This window comes from Cupressus sempervirens, chromosome 4 (genome assembly GCF_028749045.1).
Source record: "Cupressus sempervirens isolate cs-2001-9-10 chromosome 4, ASM2874904v1, whole genome shotgun sequence".
NCBI lineage: Eukaryota > Viridiplantae > Streptophyta > Pinopsida > Cupressales > Cupressaceae > Cupressus > Cupressus sempervirens.
In genome coordinates, this window is record NC_143121.1 from 137,375,945 (window position 1) to 137,397,626 (window position 21,682).

Below are 21,682 nucleotides of genomic sequence, written 5' to 3' on the forward strand. Positions count from 1 at the left end.
GACTAGTAGGGGTGGGTGGGGATGTGACCCATCCCCCTTATTAGATTTTAATGTATTTAAGAAAAAAACTTATGAGCTTGACAACACATAAATGCCCCTGGTCCCCTTCAAAGGAAGGGGTACTTATATATATATATATATATATATATATATATATATATATATATATATATATATATATATATATATATATATATATATATATATATATATATATATATATATATAACAACTTGAGTTTCCTATCATATTCATGATAATGTCCTGTATCTATTATAATGCAATAAAAAGAGATCATTCTATTTTGTTATTAATATTTAATTGATCGTATCTTGGAAGAGGATAATTTTTTTTTCGTCCATACATTTTCTAGAGAATTTTTATGCATCTACAAATCTTTTTTTTTTGAACTTAACTTATTTTCCTAGATCCTTTTCATGTAATCTTTAAGATTGTTTAGATTCAAGTTGTTAATAGTTTAACATTGCATCATGCATTATGATTTCTATTCTAAAAAGCAAGCTTAATATAAAAAAGCTATTGCAATTTCAAACAAAATTCTACATGGAACTTATATGAATTCCTTGTTAGCAATTTCTATGAAAATCAAATTTTCAATACACATTAGTGATATCCATATTGCATAATTTAACCATCTACATATCCATTAACTATCTATTTTATATTCTATAACTAATTGAAAAGAATACTAAACATCTGTTGGTGTTTGAAAACATTACCCGTTTCCAATTACCCTGATGAGAACAAAACATATCTAGGGGTAGCTAACTCCCACTATCAACACATTCATTCAAACACCAGGCCAACTGTAAGGCATGACCCTTCTTCTTCTTCAGGCTCTACAAAACCTAGGTGGGTGAACCTCTTTAGATCTGACTATGTGACTAGTGCAATAACCATATTCAGGATCTATAAAAGCAGATGAAACCCCTAATTCTTCTATGCTTAACCAGGAGATCACAAGCATGAAATAGCTAAGGACATGACTCATGAAACTGGAAAGCTAAGAGCGGGTTATACTTTGAATACCTTTCAACAATAAAATGAAAATGATTTAATAGATTGATGACAACAAGACCCAGGCATGAGTAACAAAATTTAATGATCCTATTTGTGATCAGTGGCTTATCTATTGGGCAATTAAATAAATTATAACCATACATCTTCTAGAAATCTCAGACATATTACTACATCCAGATCTCTAATCTATCTTTCACCTTGTGAATAGATATTTGCATCAAAATGAATCTCATACTCAGAATATCCCATCATGAAATCAGTAAACCTTGTGATAAACACCAAGCGGTTACATGGCTCTCTGTTCCATAAGCAAGGTATTTCAATCACATACATCACTAAATGAGATGCAACCTAATCTATGGTCTTTGATCATAAACTATAAAAGATTACAGATCCACAAATAGGAGACAAGATTCAGGCTGAATTTGAAACCATTATCGCTCTTTATTTTCTTTCTTTGAAATCAAATACATGAAAGATGTACAGAATACTTCATAAATCAACTAAAAAACATGAACTATTTGCATAAAACTCAAAATGTTGTTCAATACAAGAAGAAATCTTGAAGAATGGTTTCTCAGTGCAAAAACTAGAACCCCCACAATGACAAAAAGAAAGAAAGATATAGAAGAGAAAGAATTCCTAGATCTGTTCTGAAGATGACAAGTGTCCACTTGAAATTCAATCTTGTGCAACTGATTAACCTCTTTCTTCTTTCATCCCATCTGATCTTATGTTTCATCATTACATTGTAACTGATTTGCAAAATATCCCCAGCTAAATGATGAAATCCCCTATTTGCTAAATATCTGATTTGCATCAAAATGCTGATAAAACTTCATCTAACTGACTCAGAAATGCCCCCAATTGAATTCTCCTTATCTTTTATGCATATTCAAGCTATTAACTTGCCAAAAATCAAAACTGAACTTCCTGGTCTAAATATGGTTGCAATTTAGGTACCTGATAGAAAACCTCATGTAGCTCAAACTGACTGATACCTGTGCAAAAAATGACTCCAGAATCAAAAAGTTTGTCTTCTCTTGATTCTGGCGATATATAACATCGCCTACTTTACATCTCAAAAACCCACTGAAAGTCATTTTAAAAACACTCCTCTGCTATAAAAATTAGGTCTACACATCTTTTAATTTTAAAATCCAAAATTTTTAAAATAATCTAATGTCTTAACATTAGAATTAAAGCCATATTTGATTTTAAAAACTGACGTGCAAACCCATTGAGAAAAAACTTTAAAATTTACTTTAAGCCTATTTTAATTTTTTCCTTTATGCCTCCATTCGGGTCAAACCTCTATTGACCAAGTGACACATGTCACTCAATGATTGGCTTAGGCTGGTACAGTCACTACCTCATCACTACATCTGGGCTTGTACTGCCATGTGTTGTCACCACCTACCTTGTCGCTACTTCACTATGGTAACCTGTGAGCATCTTCTCCTTGGCGACGTAACAATGACCACATATCGAGACATGTGGAAAAATCTCCTCCTTCTGAGCTAATCTGTCTTTTCCAAATTTTTAGGTTTTTTAGCGACCTTGCTATTTTGCTAGCTAGAGTTGCCAAGATTTTTTGGCTAGCGAGGTAGCGACTAGTCGAATTCTTGAGTTTTCTGACGACCTATCCCTGCTGACATCATTATCTTGTTCTGCATGCATTCGTTCAAAATTTATGTCCTATTTCCACTAGGTCAGATGAATGGGACCCATCGTGCACAAGCATAGCCTTTCCAAAAGGCTCTTCATTTAATTCATAGCTAAAAGTGCATAGGATGCTATTTAAAGATTAAAATTACTCTTCCCATGTTGAATGTGGGATATTGCTTTGTATCAGGGCTTCCTATGCTCCCTTTTGAACATGGAGATCACTTTTTTTTATGCTTCTACGGCTTCCTTCATCATTTGGCATGGTCTCCTTTCAAGAGAGGAGGTTCTGCCTTGTCTAATAGCACCCTATATCTGCTATTTTCGCATGTGAGGAACTCCATTTCTACGCAAGCGTGAGTTTATACTCTTTGGCATGGTCTCTGTTTTGGTTTTAATGCCTGCGGGCTTCTTTATTTGGAGCCATGGACTGTGTTGTGTATCCTCTATGGTTTCTATTCTAGCTTAGGTCATGAGCTCCTTCAAAATGGCATGTTTGATGTTTTTCCTTTTACCTATTTGCAACTCTTTGTAGCTTACGTGTGTTGGATCTACTCTTCAGGGTCCTCTGCTTAGCTTGTTGCTCTGCAATGCGTTGCCCAATGTGTGGGTCTCTATGTTCAGCGTGAGTTCTCCTTGATAAAACTGTGGAAGTTCTCATTTGTTACGTTGTGTGAATGCCCCTGCAGCTTCTTCTTACATTGCTGTGTGCGTGCCTTGAAACTGCCCTATTGCAGATTCCCCTGTTCCTCAACATGGCCCTGACACCTACTTTTAACATGCCACCTTTTATGTCAAAGTGGTCTCCAATTTTCTTTTCACAAGGATTTCAATCATTAGCTGCAAAATATGTTGAACATATTTTGCTTGCTCTTCTATCATTCTTTGGTATCGTAATGCCTCCATTTGCATCATTGCTTTCTTTTCTTTTCTTTTTTGGTAGAAACATGATCATGGCTATGGCATGATATTTAGAGGAAGGCAATAGATTAACAATGTTCAATCTTTGAATCTAATATGTGCAAGGTTTCTTTGAGTCAAGATATTTTGGATACCACTGTCTCACAACAGTTTACTTAAGTGGTATAAAACTTCAAGATGAGAGGGTGATTCACCAAGACACAACCATAGTTCAGAATGATGAGGGTTATCAAAAGCTCAAAGCAATTTTCAATATTTGGGCAAAATAACATAATAATACAAAACCTTCTTAAGTGAGCAAGAGACAATACATTTCATATCTATGGAGTTGGCCACTATATTTACCATACCCTCAAGCTTTCCAAAGATCTGCTACTACTGTTACGAAGTTGCAACATTTCCATTCTCATATGTCTCTATAATGCAACAATCACACATTCCAAGAGTCCTACAAATACCACTTAAAACTATTCCACATTTGAAATAATCTGGATACCATAATAGCTTGGTGAAATTAGTTGGACCCCAAGTGGGTCCAGCTAAAAAAATTTTGTTTTTGAATACCTGAACTGCAAAACTAATCCACTGACCTTTTAGATTGATTAGAATCAACTTTGATCACTGACTGATCGAATAAAACTCAATTTGTCACTTTTTTGCAAAATGCAAACTTGGTGTCAGGAGGTCCACTGTCTGGCCTTAAAAACTAATCCAAACCTCTGACCAGGCTCTAAAAACTGGCATGTTGAATCTCTGTTCTACATACTCTTATCCTATTTAATCTCATCTCATGAAAAATTCCCAGTCAAGAGATATTGACTGTCAAAGTCACTTTCTCAAAATTACCTACATGAAAACATGTCAGAAAACAACAAACTGGGTTTGGATTTGGCTCGAAAAATTGGGCTAATGGACACTTGGGAAGATGAAAATGGGGGCGTTCATCCTCTGTCATGAGAAAAATATGAAGATGCGATTTGGGCTCATGAAAAATCACAAGACGCAAATGGCAGATGTTCAAAGTAGGCTACTCAGAATTATGCAACTAGGAACACTGATTGAAAGCGATTCTTGCAAATGGAATTGACCTCGAAAAGTGTGCATATGGATTGTTCATGACTTAAAAACTGACACACTTGGAGTATTTTTAGTGGAAAACATAGAGGTACAATCCATTTGACTTGACCAATCACAGATCAGGAGTTATGATGCCACGAACAGGACTACCAATCAATCTGCACTTATTGACACCAGTGAGAAGTTAGAAATTCCATTTGGAATCGTATTCGAAAACTACTCAAACGGATTTGTCAAGAGCTAAAACTTGAAACATAATAATTTTTTGATGTCTAGAATGCAACACAATAGGAATTTTAACATTTTGGTCAATTGGGTCAAAATTTCAACACATCAAACAGGGCTACCCAAAAATGTGTGCAAAGTGTAAAAGCATGAAAACATTAACTGATAGATTTTGAGGGATTTGAAACCTAATTAAATGAACTCAAAACGACTCAAAATCTGAAACATAGATTCTTGGATATAGATACTAGGTACTCTCAAAGTGGCAAGTTATGATACAATTCTGGACAAAAGATATTTAGGTTCAAACACAGCCTCCTATTGATGTTTGACACTTAGGGTAAAATGCAAGATTGACAATTTCTAAAAGCAAGACTTCGCCAAATGACTCAGAATGATGATTTAGCTTCATGGAACACTTAGAAAGGCTAAATATAGGGTGTTAGAAACATTAAACACCTTTTAGGCTTCAGACCGGCAGTCGACTGCATAGGCATCAAAAAGCTTTCATAGGGCTTAATTTCTCAACAGTGCTCAAAATAAGGGCTGCAATTTTGAGCCCCAACAACATCAATGCAACTAAATTATTCTTATGAAATCTAAGGAGATAAGAATATCAAGATGATAATGTTCTATTCTTTCTTCTAAGGTATATCATAATACAAATGCTTCCCTTCATCCCATTCTAAATTTATGTATTGATAAGGCAACATCAACACAACAAAATCTCTCCTTCATGTTCCTTTCAAAATTTACTTTCAGCACAATATCAAGCATGAACAAAGGGTAGTGGAATGACTATATCAAGCTATACACAATGGAAATACCATTTGATTCATAGATTATGCAAATCTTTCTCTCTATGGACATATGAATGAGAACAATAACAATACTCCTACAATACAAACTACTTCACATAACAAGTGGATTTTATTACTCCATTTCCAATAAAATAATAAAGAGTCTTCTTCTCCTATGCAAGAATAGACTACATGAACTTCAAGCTTCCAAGCTCATCAAGTGAAAACTTGCAAAAGAAAGAAAAAAAGCAAGAAGAATTGGGCAACCATGGAGGCTCACCTCCCAACCTAGGCCTCAAGGAGGCCACCCATCAAGCTTGGGGAAACAAGGCATAAATGGTATCATATTCCACATTCTTATATCATGCATGATCACAACAATATAGCAACTCAACACAATGCATTACAAGACAACCCATCCCAAGGCTTACACAAAGATTCAACAAATGAATCAAGTATAGGGTGAAGGTGGGCTCTCTCTATGAGGAGTATTTCCAAAGCTATGATTCACAATATACACATCTTCTCATTATTAGCATGCCCTTTCAAGGTTTACAATAACTTCCCTTCCACACACCTCCTTATACCTCCCAGAATGCAAGTAAGCAAGAAGACACATTCCATTGAACATATAAAAATCATCTCCACACATGGGAGAGTTCCTCAACTACATGTGTGAGCCCAACTAACCCCTTCACCCAAGCATCTCTTCCCTCCCAAGGGTGAGTGATGCTGCACACCCATTACACAAAACACACAACATGAAAGAAATGAAAGATTCAAGGAAGGATTCACATAAAACTTCTCACTTGCAACACTCAAACAAAAGATCTTTTCCCACAAACCACATCTACAATACACCAAATTCATCATGAAAATAAGAACACCATATCTATTCTACATGAAAAATGAAGAACACCATGGATCATGGGTACCAAACTCACTTCAAGAAATGGAAATGGATAGTTGTTGTAGAGCTCCTTATCCTCTTCCTCCAAACCCTAGTTGTCTCTAAAGATAGAGAGTGGCCAAGTGAGTTTCCAATTTATCCATGTCTCTATATATCCTTCTCATTTTCGGATTCAATAAAGAATGCAATTTTTTTGGGGTCTCTTAGGTCTACTAGGCACCCTAGAGGTCATTATTAGCCCCCTAACTTAAAGTTCTAACATGGGTAGGGTTTATTTTTGTCACAAACCCACCTTAGAGTTACTTTATGGCCCTCCCAATGCTAGGTAATTCAAATTTTGATTTTTTCCATGGTGATAACCATGTTTTATTTACTAATTTAGGGAAATAAATAAAATTTCTCAATTGAGGAATTTAACTTAGAATAAGGTGGCCACATGATCCATCATCAAAGAACATGTAATTTCCCATAACGAGTACAAGTGTCAAGTGGCACACACAAAATGCACTACACATCAAACATGACACGTTCAAAATCTACACATGAAATACATACTACACACATGTATGTCATGTTTACAAAATAAACACATCACAATGAGGTTTATGAATCTTACAAAGATTCACCTTGGTAGAGTCATTTAAACATGTGTCTATACCTTGTTTCCCTGTTAAATTTGCATGATTCCTCTTCCTACACATCAAACTTGAGCCTCGGTAGTCCAAGGGGATCAAATAAACATATACTACATAAGTGCACATAATAATATCCACATTAACATAATTTAAATTATATTTCCTTTCCTAGTATTTTCGATTATTCCATTCAAAATATTAAGATATCAAAATCTGCATGTCATAGGTCATCATTATCAAATTAACATCTATCTACATATCCTAACCATTCATTTGCATGTCATAAGGTATCAAATTCAAATTAACATTTATCTATAAATTAGAAATCATCAAGATCAAATTAACATTTTGCCTTACATTAAAATCTAATAATATCATGTCATAAAGCTGCATCCATATATGTTTGAACATTTCTTACAGAATAATAGGTTCTTAGTGCATATAACAATGTAAAATAGTACTAAAGTATCAAAATCAATAGATAAAGCAATCCACTATCCATCTAAATCTTGAATAACAATCAAAATTTCAAGGTCTTGAATATAAAAATTTAAATAAAATATCCATGCTATGACGGGTTGGGATGAGGCCTCATAATAAAGGTGAACATGGAGCTGGATATGTTGGTGTTCCAAAAAGAAAGCTAGTGGGAAAGTTATAAATTGACATTTAAAGAAAAATGTGAGGCATAAGTGCAAGTCATGATTTTATGCAAAGACATTTTACATGTGCAAAAATGTTTTATGATTTCATAGGAATGTTTTTTAAAAGAAGGTGGAATTTATATAAGTTTGAGTTTATTGATTATATAAGAACTACAATAATCATATGGGAAGATAAACTTGCATACCACACCAAGGAAGAAGCCACATTCAAGCCAAAAAACATAGTTTGAAGTAGGTGTTGGGTCTTCACATAGCCTCTTTAAGACATGTGAAAGTATAGTGCAATTCTGAGAACTTGTTCACCCATTAGTATGGAAGGCATCAACCAATGCTATGTGTATATTAGAATTAGTAGAATTGGTATGAGAAAGATCACCACTACGAAGTGTTTTTTCAATAGTCCATACTATCCATAGCCCAAGAAGCTCTATTTTATGAAGTGGGGCATCCTTTGAAAGTGGAAGACTTATTGCTTTTGTCTTTCAAGATGGACAATCCTATGGAGCAGATATTTTGTGAAGACCAACCTTACCACCCAATGAAACCTATGTCACATAAGATTTAGTTTGGAAAAAATGGCATGCCTTGTGGGATTCTTACAAGTGAAAAGAGGAAATCTTCTAACTCTTTAGTCCTATATTTAGCAATTGAAGTTCTTTTCTTTGGTTTATATACCCAATCACTATATTGGTAAGTGTCTTTAAGATACAAGCATTTTCAAAGGTAGGGCAAGTATGCATTGAGGGGTCCACATATGGCCAGATGGTGATAAAAGGTAAAGTTTTGAACAAAGCATTGAACGATGTCATCAAATGATGTGGAGTCCTCCTCACTAGTAAAAAATTGACACATGGCACTAGAACAATGAACTAAGAGATGAAAAGTGTTAGAGAGACCTTCAAGCTAACATAGATTCCCACATATGGCATGGAAGCTATTGACTATGCATGCAAGAAAGTGCCTAGCTGACACATGACGATAGGACTTAAGTTAGTAATGACATTGCAGATGATGTGGTAGTTTAGGTAGCCAATGAGAAGTTGCCACATGGTGGTGTCTGGTAGGCCAATCAGATGATTCCATGTGACACCCAGTGGTAGCCAACTAGGTGAAAATCTAGCCAATCATAGTGTGACACAGGTCACAAGCCGATCAAACAAGGTTGACTCGAAATTTAAGGGTGAGGGAAAATCAAAATGTTTTAAAATTGATTTAACAAAAATAAAATTCAAAAAGGAATATGAATGTTTTAAATTCATATAGATATATTCTAAAGTTTGAGCTTTAGATTATTTTAAATTTTTTAAAAATAAATATTCATTCACAAAGCCATATAGAGGCATGATTTTTAGAATGGTATTCTAGGAGTTCTTGATAAGAAAATATAGGCATATTATATATCGACAAAATTGAGAGAAGACAAACTTTCTAATTCTGAAGTATAGTTTTGCATAGGTTGTCACTGATTCAAGATATAGGTAGAAATGTAAAATTTGGTCCTTTTTAGTGAAATTGGTGAAAATTGGAAATACAGTTACAGACCTGGTAAAAATACATGGTAAAAGGTCTATTGTATTAGTTTAAGGATATTATGCCATTCTAGTATAATTTGGCTCAAATTTTTAGTTTTGAGAATATTATGTTTTCCAGCTATGATGAATTTCAAGATTGAGTTTGGAGTCATGATTGTAGGATTAGATCTTTTTGAAGGAGACAAAATGAAAAATATCTCTAGGTTAGGATGGAAATCTTTCATTCTATATATTTATTTTACCTCTTTCATTTTAGAGGCTGGAAAATATTGGAAAGGTTTTGAGTTGGAAATTGAAGTAGAAATGGTTTATGGAATAGTTGAAGTCTGTAAGGAAAGTATCTAAGATGTGCTAGTTCTAGACCATGAAGCTATGCTTTGGCTATGATACCCCCTTCCCATCCAATCAACTTCTCATTCCCACTATTTTCTCTCTTGTATGACAAAATATGTATATTGTACAGTCTAGTTTATTTGGTATTTTATGAGTCAATTTCATGCATTTTCATGTATTATTTCAAGGAAATCAATAAAAAGAAAAATAGATGTTGAGTTTCACTTTAAATATTGTCTCCTTTATTAGTGATTTGTATTGTTTTTTGATCTTTGAACAAATGGCCTAGATCATAGTTAGCAATCCCTTAAGGTTTTATGTCGTTTCATTGTTGCTTATAATTCAAGGAGTGATGTAAATGATTTAGAGTAATCAATAGGATTGTAGGTTTATTGAGGAGGATGTCAAGTAAGAATAAGATTTAGATTGAACATTGATATCCAATTTACAAGCTAAATGGCTAGATCTAGAGTCTTGGCATAGGATATGTGTCTTAGATATCCAAAATGTATGATAGAGATTTGTGAATTGCACAATGGATGAGGCACTGATCAACTATAGGATCATTTTTTTTTTCCATACATGGTTTTAATCCACTTTCCCCACCCACATGAAATCAAATCAAATTCAAATCATCTTTATATTTTATGTTTGAAGAGCTAGAACAAGATGTCCTCACTTAGCTTATGAATTGCATTTTCTTGCACTTAGCTATTGTAGATCTTTTTTATTTCATGAGTCAATAGGATAAGTAATTGATAAATATGTTGTTAATAGATTCAAGAATATGCTTAGCACTGGTGCCATATAAATTGAATTTTAGGTCTACACACCTAGGTTTCACAGAGCCTGAAGTAGAAGAAGGTTCTAGCCTTATAGTTGGCCCGATGTCTAAAATAATATATTAAAGATGGGAGTTAGCTGCCCCTAGATGTATCTTGTTATCATTGGGGTAATTTGAAACTATGTTGTTTCAAAACACCAAGAAGTCCCTCTTCCACAAACTCATTCCCATTAAACAAACTCTTACTCATCTATCTACCTCACTCAAAGAACCCATCCATACTTCTCCTATCATACCATCCACTCCCATTCATTCCTATCAAGATCTTGTCCAAAAGCATGTTGAAATATCCCATGACACAAAAGAAAATCCCCCCATCCCACTTATTCACCTACATGATCCACTTTTACCATTCACTCCATCTAAAGAGCAGTCACCATCCCCTCCATATCTGAATCCTACCATCATACCTACTCCATGTCAAGATCCATTTCCATCCACCCATCCAAATCAAGATCCTATCCTCCATCCCCTCTTCTTCGTGATCATAAAAAACCTATAATCCATGATGATAGATCCCTATAAGAAGAACTATCATATCCAAAGCTTCAACACCTTCAGCTAGTAATGGACTCACATCTTGTGTTCTAAATAGTGAACATCATATTACAAAAATAAATAAAATTATATCTTTAGATGTTGGTATCTTTCCTACACCTTAATGGTTCCTAGTCCTTCAATATTCACCCCAAAGTTCCCATCCATCAAGTATTCCACATCTATTTTGGGTCCTTATATACCTAATTTGAATCATTTATCTCCTCCATCTATCTTGGGACCTACTCCTTCCTCACCTTCATCTAATTTAGGTCCTTATCCCTCATTCCCTTCATCTATTTTAAGAAATTATATGTATCTATATCCTATATTCCAATCCATCATTCCATCCCCTCAAATCCACAAGCTAGATCATCAAAGCACTCATCCTTGAATCCACTCCATCCATAAACCCTCCATATCCCCCATTATTTTGTTCCTATACCATGGATAATAGAAGAAAATTAGATGCCAAAATCAAAGAGGGAAAAACAAAAAATCTACAAAAATCCAAGTTTCGACATGTCCCTTCTAAAATACATGTTCCAAAAGAAAAACATTTAAGCCAAATCAAAGAAAAAGTCAAGAGGCCACAAAGTTCGAAGCTACAAAAGTCAAAAGTCATGTGGATACCCAGGATGCTCCTAAAAGAAATATGTCTCAAAGGAAAATCTCAATTGGCATCCATTCATGCTACTCAAAAAGAATCATCCATTCATACTTTATCCAAATCTCCATATAAACATCCTTGACCCCCCAACCCACTATTAGTCCATATACTTCTTATCCTATATTTCCAATCCTCCATTTTCCAAATTTACTATTAGTCCTTATATTTCACTTCCTCCATTTTCTCCTTAACCTCATTCAACACCATCTTTCTTGCTAATTTATCACTTTTTTGAGTGTGTGCAAATGATGATCTTTCCAAATTCCTTATCTATTTATCCCCAAGTATTATGTCTTCCCATCCATTATCTACCAACTCCCATCGACCATTTCACTTGTTTAATCCAATATTTTTCCACCCATCCTACCAACATCTAGGAGTAAAAAAAAAAAAGGCAAGTAAAGTAAAATAAACATCCACTGGTGAAAACTTGGTAATTTAAGCTTTGTGGACAAGTACCAAGATTCAAACTTGGCAAACAAGAATCATGCTTAATCCCTTTATATAAATGCTCTACATAGTTGGGGGCAAGTTCGATCATGCACCATACCCATTTCATCCCACCATACCAACCACATATTATCCATTTCACCCACCATCCTCCTTCAGATCTTGATAAAAATAAAGTCCACCACCAAATACATCCTTTTGGTCATCCTCTTGATATCCATTTCCCCATCAAAGTTTGTATCCACCTATCCTTTATCCACCCATTCTTTCATCAATATGACCCTTCCATATCCTCATCCAACAAACAAAATTATTCCCTATATTCCTTGCTCATTCAGTTTTCCTATCCTAGTTTCCATCCACGTCATTATCCTCTTATCATCCAACCGTCTATCTTATCATGCCCCTCATAAAAACCTCCTCTTAGTTTCCATCTATCTCTCTCATCCTCTTGTTGACCAATCTTCCATTCTATCACAACCCTCATAAAAAATTCATTTTGAATAAAATATGATAACTAGGGGCACTATATTCCTTGGAGATCATGTCATGTTGATATTTCTATCCCCCCATTCTAGTCCTATTTTCATCTAGTCATACCCAAATCCATTCATCTCCCACTCCCTATCTTTTTCACATTCCTCTATCAAAGTTTCTACTGGTCATACCCTTTTATTCTATCCTTGCACTTCTCACCATCTCTCCATCTTTGCATGCCCTAGTACCTCCCTTTTCATTGGTATCTAGATCTAGGCTATCCCCATATACCCCAATGTCATCCATTAATATCCTAATGCTCCTATAAATCTACCATCAACTACACCACCCCATTGCACATCCTTAATCTTCTACCCAACATTGTTGGAAGCCTTGGTCACACTCCAACCATCATCATTAGGATCCATCCTTCCCATTGCTTGTCTTCAAGTATATCATTCCCTTGTTTGCATTACCCTATCCACCCTCAATCCACTCTCTTCTCATACCAAGCTTTTCAATGGGGGAGAAACAATAATAATGAAGAGGATTTGAGAAGATAAGAGAAGCAACAACAACAAAGAATTATATTTGGTATTCTTGGAATAGATTTGTTTTAATCTATGTTTCCATCAATTCCAAAAAGGGATATTATTAACATGAATGTTGATTATATTCCTATTATTAGAGAGATTGAAAGAATGAATGTGTTGCATTCATGGTTATGTTTTTCATTGATGTCAATATACTAAGAATATTGATAGAGTAGTAGACAACATCTAAGTTAGAGAAGATATAGAATTTTAGATAGGTTATGTGGAGTTGAGGACATGTTCTACATAATGTCTTGATGCTATGGTTAAGAGTGTGTATGAAAAATCAAAGTCTAGTGACATATATTTGAGAATTACAGAAGATAGTTTGCAGATAAAGTTCCTAAGAAGTGGTCTTTAGTAATTGGATTATACATCCTCATAGGGATAGAATATAGTTAAGTTTAGTTAGAGAGAGATAGAAGATAGCTTAATGATGACATTAGAAAGTACATAAAGTTTGAGGTATCCATGTGAAATATTTCTAAAGAGTATGAGATGGCAGTAGTGAAAATATGTAATGTATTGTTTTATGAAGATGCGCATTCTGGATTCGATTGTGTGCCATTTTAATATGTATTGTTTTATTTTAATGAGGTCCTATTATAATTATTTGGGAAAGCCTTTAGGTCAAATTAAAGAATTATTTTGACAACATGATATAAAGAAAAGTTATTTTCCTTGTAATGATGTATATATATAAGAAAAATGTATATGATTCTTGAAGAATAGTAAATGTGAGTAAGTGATCAAAGGGATCATTGTGATGCAAGTTACTAGATTTCGGATTGAGATCTTATAAGTGATTTGGTCCTCTATTGGCATAGTAAAAGGATAGAGAATGAGTTCAAGTTTTTGAAGATTAGTTGGATTTATCTTATTATAAAAAGATAATATATAGGCAAATTGGACATGAGTTTAGTGGTCTTTCCCATGAAGTTGTTTGGATAGTGGGTTCATATGCCTTCCACAAATCCTAACAAGGTTGGCATAACTCCTAATAGAGATACAAAGTCTCATTATAGGGACTAATATGTACTAAATGTAATTAATTAGCTCCTAACAAAGTTCATCCTCTTATAAGGAACTTATATATTAGTACATCATTTTTTGGGTACCATCCCCACTAGGGTTTTCCCTCTTATCAAGGATTTCCTTGGCAAACATATCTAGTGTTATTGTGTATGTGTATCTTCTTAAATGGTTATTTCTATTATTGATCACATGTTTAAGAGTTAATAAGGTTGATATGTATTTGTAAGGTATAAATTTTCTAGATTTCCTTGCAAACTCTCCTCTTCTTTTCATGACCAAGATAAAGTATTTCTCCTAAAATATTTACATCACACCTATCCCCTAGTTTTAAATTATTTTTTATAGTTAGGCCCTTGTGATTGTGATTTTTTTCACTTACACACTATATGAACTTTGTAGTTGAAAATTTGGGAAGATCTTTACTTACAACTACCTTTCATTCCTGAGTAATATTACTAAGAAAGTTTTTATATATTGTTTCATGTCTTGCCTTTTTTTTATGCATACTATGCTTAGACATCCTAGTGTAGCAACTTGGGGCTCTAATGCCAAATAGAATGGCCTATCAAGGAACTTGTAAAAATAAATATAAATGTTATTTTGGTGAATAATTATTTCTTAAACATCATTTTCTTTCTAAGTTCACTTAATCATAGATATAAAGTCCTAAAAGGTTCCTTAATATTGCCCTTAAATAACATTACTTAATTTCCTTTTTAACATTTCATCCTTCCTAATTAAGTTAATCCACCCATTAGTGTTATGTCTACTTATGATTCAATACATTATCCATCCTAATATCCATTTCCAAGTTAGGAAATAATGTCATGGTCTTTCTAATCAAATGTATATACTTAACATGCAATAAAGATACATGAAATAGATCCAAACTAGAAACCATACATGTAAGAAAAATAATCTTCTATTCACTTATTACATTATAATGTGTACATGATTCTCTATTTCATCATTCTTCATCTTAATAAATTAAAATATACAATGTCATGGCATCATTATAACTGCATTCATCTTTTGAAATAATACAATAAGTTCACATTTCCCTTTATTTCTCATAGAGATGTCCTTTACCATTATTACATAAATATTTTCATTTCATGATACATATAAAGATGACTTGTTATTTCAATTAAGACTTTACATTACAATATTGCATAGATTTATTTTAATAATGATGCAGGAGCATCCTAGGATGACATGTTATCCTACTCATTTGTGTTGATTCTGTGAATTTTTGCCAAGTTATGGGCATTGCTAAGTTGCAAAAATTGTTGAGTACCAGTAATTTTGTAGTATAAGCTGAGTTGAAGTTATCCCACATCATGTTAACACTTAGGTTAGTGTTTTATCCCATATCACTTTGTAGTGTGTGTTGATCTGCCTCATAATAGGTGTATAATACTCATGCTCTAGGCCTTGCTTAGGAATAATATATTCAAACTAAGGACTATTTTTTCCACTATGAAATGCATTTAATCTTGTCAACCTAGGGAAATATACTTGAAATGGTCGGCACAATATGTACACTAGGTCTCTTAATGAGTCACCAAGCTTATGCTGCAGGAAAGTAAAATGCAAGAAAAAGAACTTACACTATTGCTACAAGAAACTAACACACTTAATGTTAGTCCTTAGATAGTTTTGACATTTGAGTATCAACACACTTAATCACTTTTTGTGTTAGAGTCAAGTACACTATTTATGCCAAGCCACAGTGTGTGTCAAGCTAGTATTTCAACAGGTGTTGAGCAGTATATAAGTGCCGAGTGACATATAGGTGTCGAGTCACAGTTGATGCTAAGTAAGCTAGAATGCTTCATATGTTGAGTGAACCAAAATTATATAAGTTTTGAGCAAGACAGAGTGTAATAGGAGCTGAGCAATCCAAGTTAGTATATGTACCGAGCACCAGTAGTCCAGTATGTGCTAAGTAACATAGAATTAGCATATGAGTTTGTGTCCTCACAAAATTAGATGTAAACCATTTTTGGAGATGACATAGAGAGATTTCAAAGGAGAAAAAGGATAAGGATGAATCTTTTACATTCCATATGCGATCAAGATGAAACTAATCATAAAACTAGAGAAGGCATGCAACCAATGAGAAAAATGCAAGGTATGAGTGGGAATTTGAGGTTCAATATGGATAGTAGATCCATACCTAACCCTAAGTCTTCTCAATATTTAAAAGAAGTTTGAATACTCCATTAAATATGAGGATGAGAATAGTGTATGGGGAGATTATAGCGAAATTTCAATGTGAAGAAGGAAATAATTAGAGAAACATAGCAGCAATTTCATATCCAGTTGATCAGAATAGTATAAGGGACAAGAGACATGACCAGTTATCAAATCTCAGAGGATCAAGATCAGAGAGAGCAGATCAAGTGCCTAAAATCTAGAAATTAGAGATTGCATACTATCAGGTTTATTGTTCTAATAATTTCTTTCTATTGTGTTAGATGCTTGAAATACTATATTGATAGGTTAGCTTAATAGGTAGGTAGGAGAACCTTTGGAGAAGGTGATTGAAAATCTTATGTATTAGGTGGGTTTAACAACTTATTATAAATACTTTAATAGGATGACACTTCATGTAAAGTGTTAGTAAATCCTCTAACTAGGTCACTATTGACACAATGTAAAGCCTTTAATATGGCAAGCCTTTCATAGGGTAGACCATCAAAACTGGTTAAACATTTATTGTTGCAGTAATTTTTGTGGGTATCAACACCACCCTAGTTTTACCTTATTATTCCAAGAGGGTTTCTAGGTTATCAATTCTTGTGTTATGTGCTATTTCATGTGTTTACTTTATGTTCATTTATTCATGCTATTTACTTTTTAGTTATTTGTTTTAAAGGATTGAAAAAGTTAAAAGCATGGTACTTCTGATTCACCCCCCCTCTCAGAAGCACTCTTCCCATTTTGAACATTCCAACAATTGGTATCAAACTGTAGGTTCTCACAAGGAGAACCCTAACATCTTAGAGAAAAAATTTGAAGATGGAAGTCTTGAAACTTGGGAAGATCATAGACAATCAAGTGATTGATGTGCACCTAGCTCTACAAAAAGTGGAAGAAGCCAAAGAGGAATTGAGAAAGTCCTTAAAAATAAGGAAGGAGATAGCCATAGCTAAAAATAAAATACACTACAAGGAGATTGATACCACATAAGTTCTTTCCAATGGAGATTCCAAGGAAGTTGACATAGCAATAGCAAAACTAATGGAGAAAAATAGAGCACAAGCTGAAGAAATCAGATTACTAAAGCTTAAACAAGAATCACAAGCTATAATACTTTATAAAGTGACTAAACAAAAGAAAAGAGCTATTGAAGACAAGGCCATAATATAAGATGAGAAGATAAATCTTAGAAATAGACTAGAGGAGAAGACAATTGAGTTTGAAAAGATGTCAAACTTATAGCTAGACACCTTAAGCCAAATGATGAATTCTCATCATGAGCTAAAAATGAAGGAAATTGAGATCTCCACCTTGAAGATGCAGAATGAACAATTGTAGAATGAATTGAAGAGAGAAATAGAGATAGAAAAAAGCTACAACAAACCTCATGAGGCTATCAATTACTTTGAGAAATTACTAAAATCAGCAAGGGCTAGTAATAACACTTCAGGACTTGGTCACACCAGCACTGAACAAGGAGAATCATCCAAGACTGCAGAAGGAAGGAGCAACATATTTAAGAATACTAAACCTACTTTTCATTTATATGGTAAAAAGGGGCATACCTCTAATGTGTGCAGAAGCAAGACTAGTCATCAGCATGATAAGCCTACAAATGCAAGCTTTTGTCACAAGTGCAAAAAACAAGGACATCAAGCACATGAATATAGAACCAAGACTATGAGGACACCAAGATTTGAAGGTCACTACTACAATTACAAAAAATATGTACATAGAGCATTTGAATGTAGATCAAAGCATATGTGGACACCTAATTAGCCTACAAGAGGAACCAATCATGCACATCACTACAACTGGGATTACAATAGCAGGTATAGCTATTACTATTGTCAAGAGTATGGACATGTCCCTAAGAATTGGATAAGGACATATTTTAAGGGGAGTTACAGTAGACGGATAAGCTAAACTACATGTTTTAGTTGCTTGTAGACTGGTCATATCAGCAAGAATTGCCCAATGCAGTCAAAAGCACCCAAGAAAAAAGTCAACAAAGGAAAAGAGAAGATTAATGTTGAACAAATAAGAGGGCAAATGAACAAGACTTGGAAGAAAAAAAGTGAGTGCAACACATCAAATGGAGAGATCACTTCACCCAAGAGGTCAAGTGATCACACTTCATCCAACTAAGAAAAAGAAAGGTGTATGGGATTGATATACAAAGTCAAATCATACATCAGTTCCATAGAACAAAAGAGTATTGTAGAGAAGAAATCAGCATGAGAAAAGATTCCAAGAAATTTTTTGAAGAAGTTGCCAAGTTACCCTTAGATGCCAAGTGAAGCTCCAATGGATGCGAAGTTTCTAATAGCTACTGAGCTCATAGTTGAAGCCAAGTGAAGTAGAAGTCTAGTGGAGGCTGACTAAAGGAAATACAATGGGAGCCGAGTTATACTGAAACCTTCAAGTGCCAAGTTTATAGCTATAAGTATGAAGCATTTAATGCTAGGTCTTTGATAGGTATAAGGTCAAATTTTATTCATTTTCATGCCATACAAATGTAGAGTAAAGATGAGTAGAGTGAAGAGGCGATCAAGAAATAACCTAGCAATCATTTGCATCAATTCCAACAAAAATTTAACACAAACTCATCGATTGAAAGGTATTTATCAGGTGTCGAGCTACATAGAGTTACAATTTTTAATATGTTTGAAGCCTTAGTTCAGTAAAATGGCCTCTAGCTCTAGAAACCTTGAGGTAAAGAAAGATCATGAGATTCAACTTGTCAGAAATGAAGTCAAATAGCTCAAATTTAGGCCAATACCTAAGGTTGCCTATAAAAATGACCTAGCTAGCAAATTATCTGTCATTCCACCCAAGGTTGTCATGGTCCAAGATGTAAGAAAGTGCTAAAATTGCAAAATTTGTGCCATAGGTGATTTAGAAATTTTCAATGCCTATGAAAAGCTATGTGACAATGGAATATTGAAGGACAAGTTCCAAATTGTTGAGAAGAAGGGTCTGACCAAAACCCTAGATTTTCCTACGATGTTAAAAATTGAATGGATTTGCATTGTCTTGAGTAGAATTCATGATGGATATCTTTGGCTAGAGACAGGACCTATCAAGATTACTGAGAGGATAGTGCATAGGGCTACTAGTCTCCCAACCCTAGATCAGCCAAAGATTTTAAGAAGTAATAGAAAGGAGGTACTTGAGAAGAATACTAGTGAAAAATGGAACAATAGGGGAATGACTATTGACACTATGACTAAACCTCTACTTGACTTTTCTATGAGGATAATTTCACATAAATTCTACCAATCCAACAAATTAAACAGTGTACCCTGCATAGCTATTGATGTGTCTTATAAGTTGGTGAAGAAAGATCATACCTATGATCTAGCAAAACTCATGTTGCAATAAATCAATGGGAACCTAAGAGCTATAAGGAGATCAAAAGATGCTCAATGCAAATTTGGCTCAGTTCTTATGTGCATATCTTTTATGTGATGGAAAAATTCCCTTCAATTGGGACGGTAAACTGGAATTCTAACAAGTCTACAGTCACCCAAATCAATGAGTTCATTGATTAGATGGGAGACAACTTTAAGGCTCAGATGACTAGCTACTTTGAAGACTTTAAGAAGTCAATGAATCAAATAATGGGAATACCAATCTCATTAGTTGAATAACATGTCAATGATATATGTTTCTTGGTTGACATTGATTATACCTATATTCAAGCAGCAATACCAAGAGTAAGATGGCTAATACCATTAGGATATGAGCTTGATATAGATGAAGCCTCAACAACAATCATAACAATGCTAGTAGAAGAAATTGATAAGGTAGCTCCTCACTTTGGGACATATGACATTGTCAAGTCTAAAGTTGAGATTGAATTGAAAACTACTTATGTTATCAAGAAGAAAGAAAAAATGGTAAGAAAGATTAAGAAGACATTTGGGGAAAACATTGAAGATGAAGTAGGTGAAGAAGAAGTAGAAGCAGCTGGTGAGGAAGAAGGTGAGAAAGGGAACAACCTAGATGAGCTGACCCAAGGCTTAGGAGAAGACAAAGAGGAAGGTGTTGAGGGAGAAGAAGCCAGGGAAGCACCCACACCTATCATGTAAAAGAAGAGAAAGGTAAAAACACGACCTATAGCTTAGCCCAAGCCTTAAGAGGTCATAAAGCCAACTCTAACCAAACTAGCTCTAGCTAAGCTCGCAACAACAAGGGCCACAATAAGAGCATCTAATCAAAAGGCCAAAGAGGCATCAAAGGAAAATAACAAAGCCACTGCATAGCCTACTAAAGAGCCTAAAAAGAGAAGAGGGTATGTGGCTTAACCAAATACAGATGATGAAGAGAGGACAAAGTCAGAGGACATAAGCCAATTTAAAGTGGTAAGCCATCCTCCTAAATCCGCAATTGACAAACTTTACAATAAGATTAAAAATATAGATCTAAATGATTTAAAGTCTCTAAATTTCAATAAGCTTAGTAGGGAAGAGAAAAATAAAAATAGAGAAATCTATGTATGCCATGATGGTAGAATTTAAGAAAACACGTCTAGAGCTTGACAATACCATGCCAAAGGAACTATATGAGATAGTTGAGAATAAATAGCATTATTGTCTAAAGATTGAAAGGAAGATTAGAGAATCTACCATAGCTCAAGTGAAGCCTGATATGAAAAAGGCGCAAATAACCAATTCAAATAAGAAACATAGTGACAAGTTTGCACCCATATATAGAGCCTTTTGCATCATTTAGAACAAAATTGAGGATGTTGTAAATAAATCCACATAGATATGGAAAACAATATATAAAATTACTAATGATAAGGTAGAAGAAACAAATAAGGTGAAATCTAGTGCCAAATAGAAGGTAGAAGAACAAAAAGGAGAGGAGGAAGCAAAGGAAATAGAAAAGAAAGAGGAGGAAAAGATAAGTGAAGAAAAGAATAAGGAGAAAGAATAGGAATCAATTAAGGGAGAAGAAACTATGGCAACAGCTGACCAGTAGCAAGAAAAATAATAGAGTATGCAAGATACACAATTGCCACCTCATAGGCCTCCTCACACAACCACTACACCTGCAAAA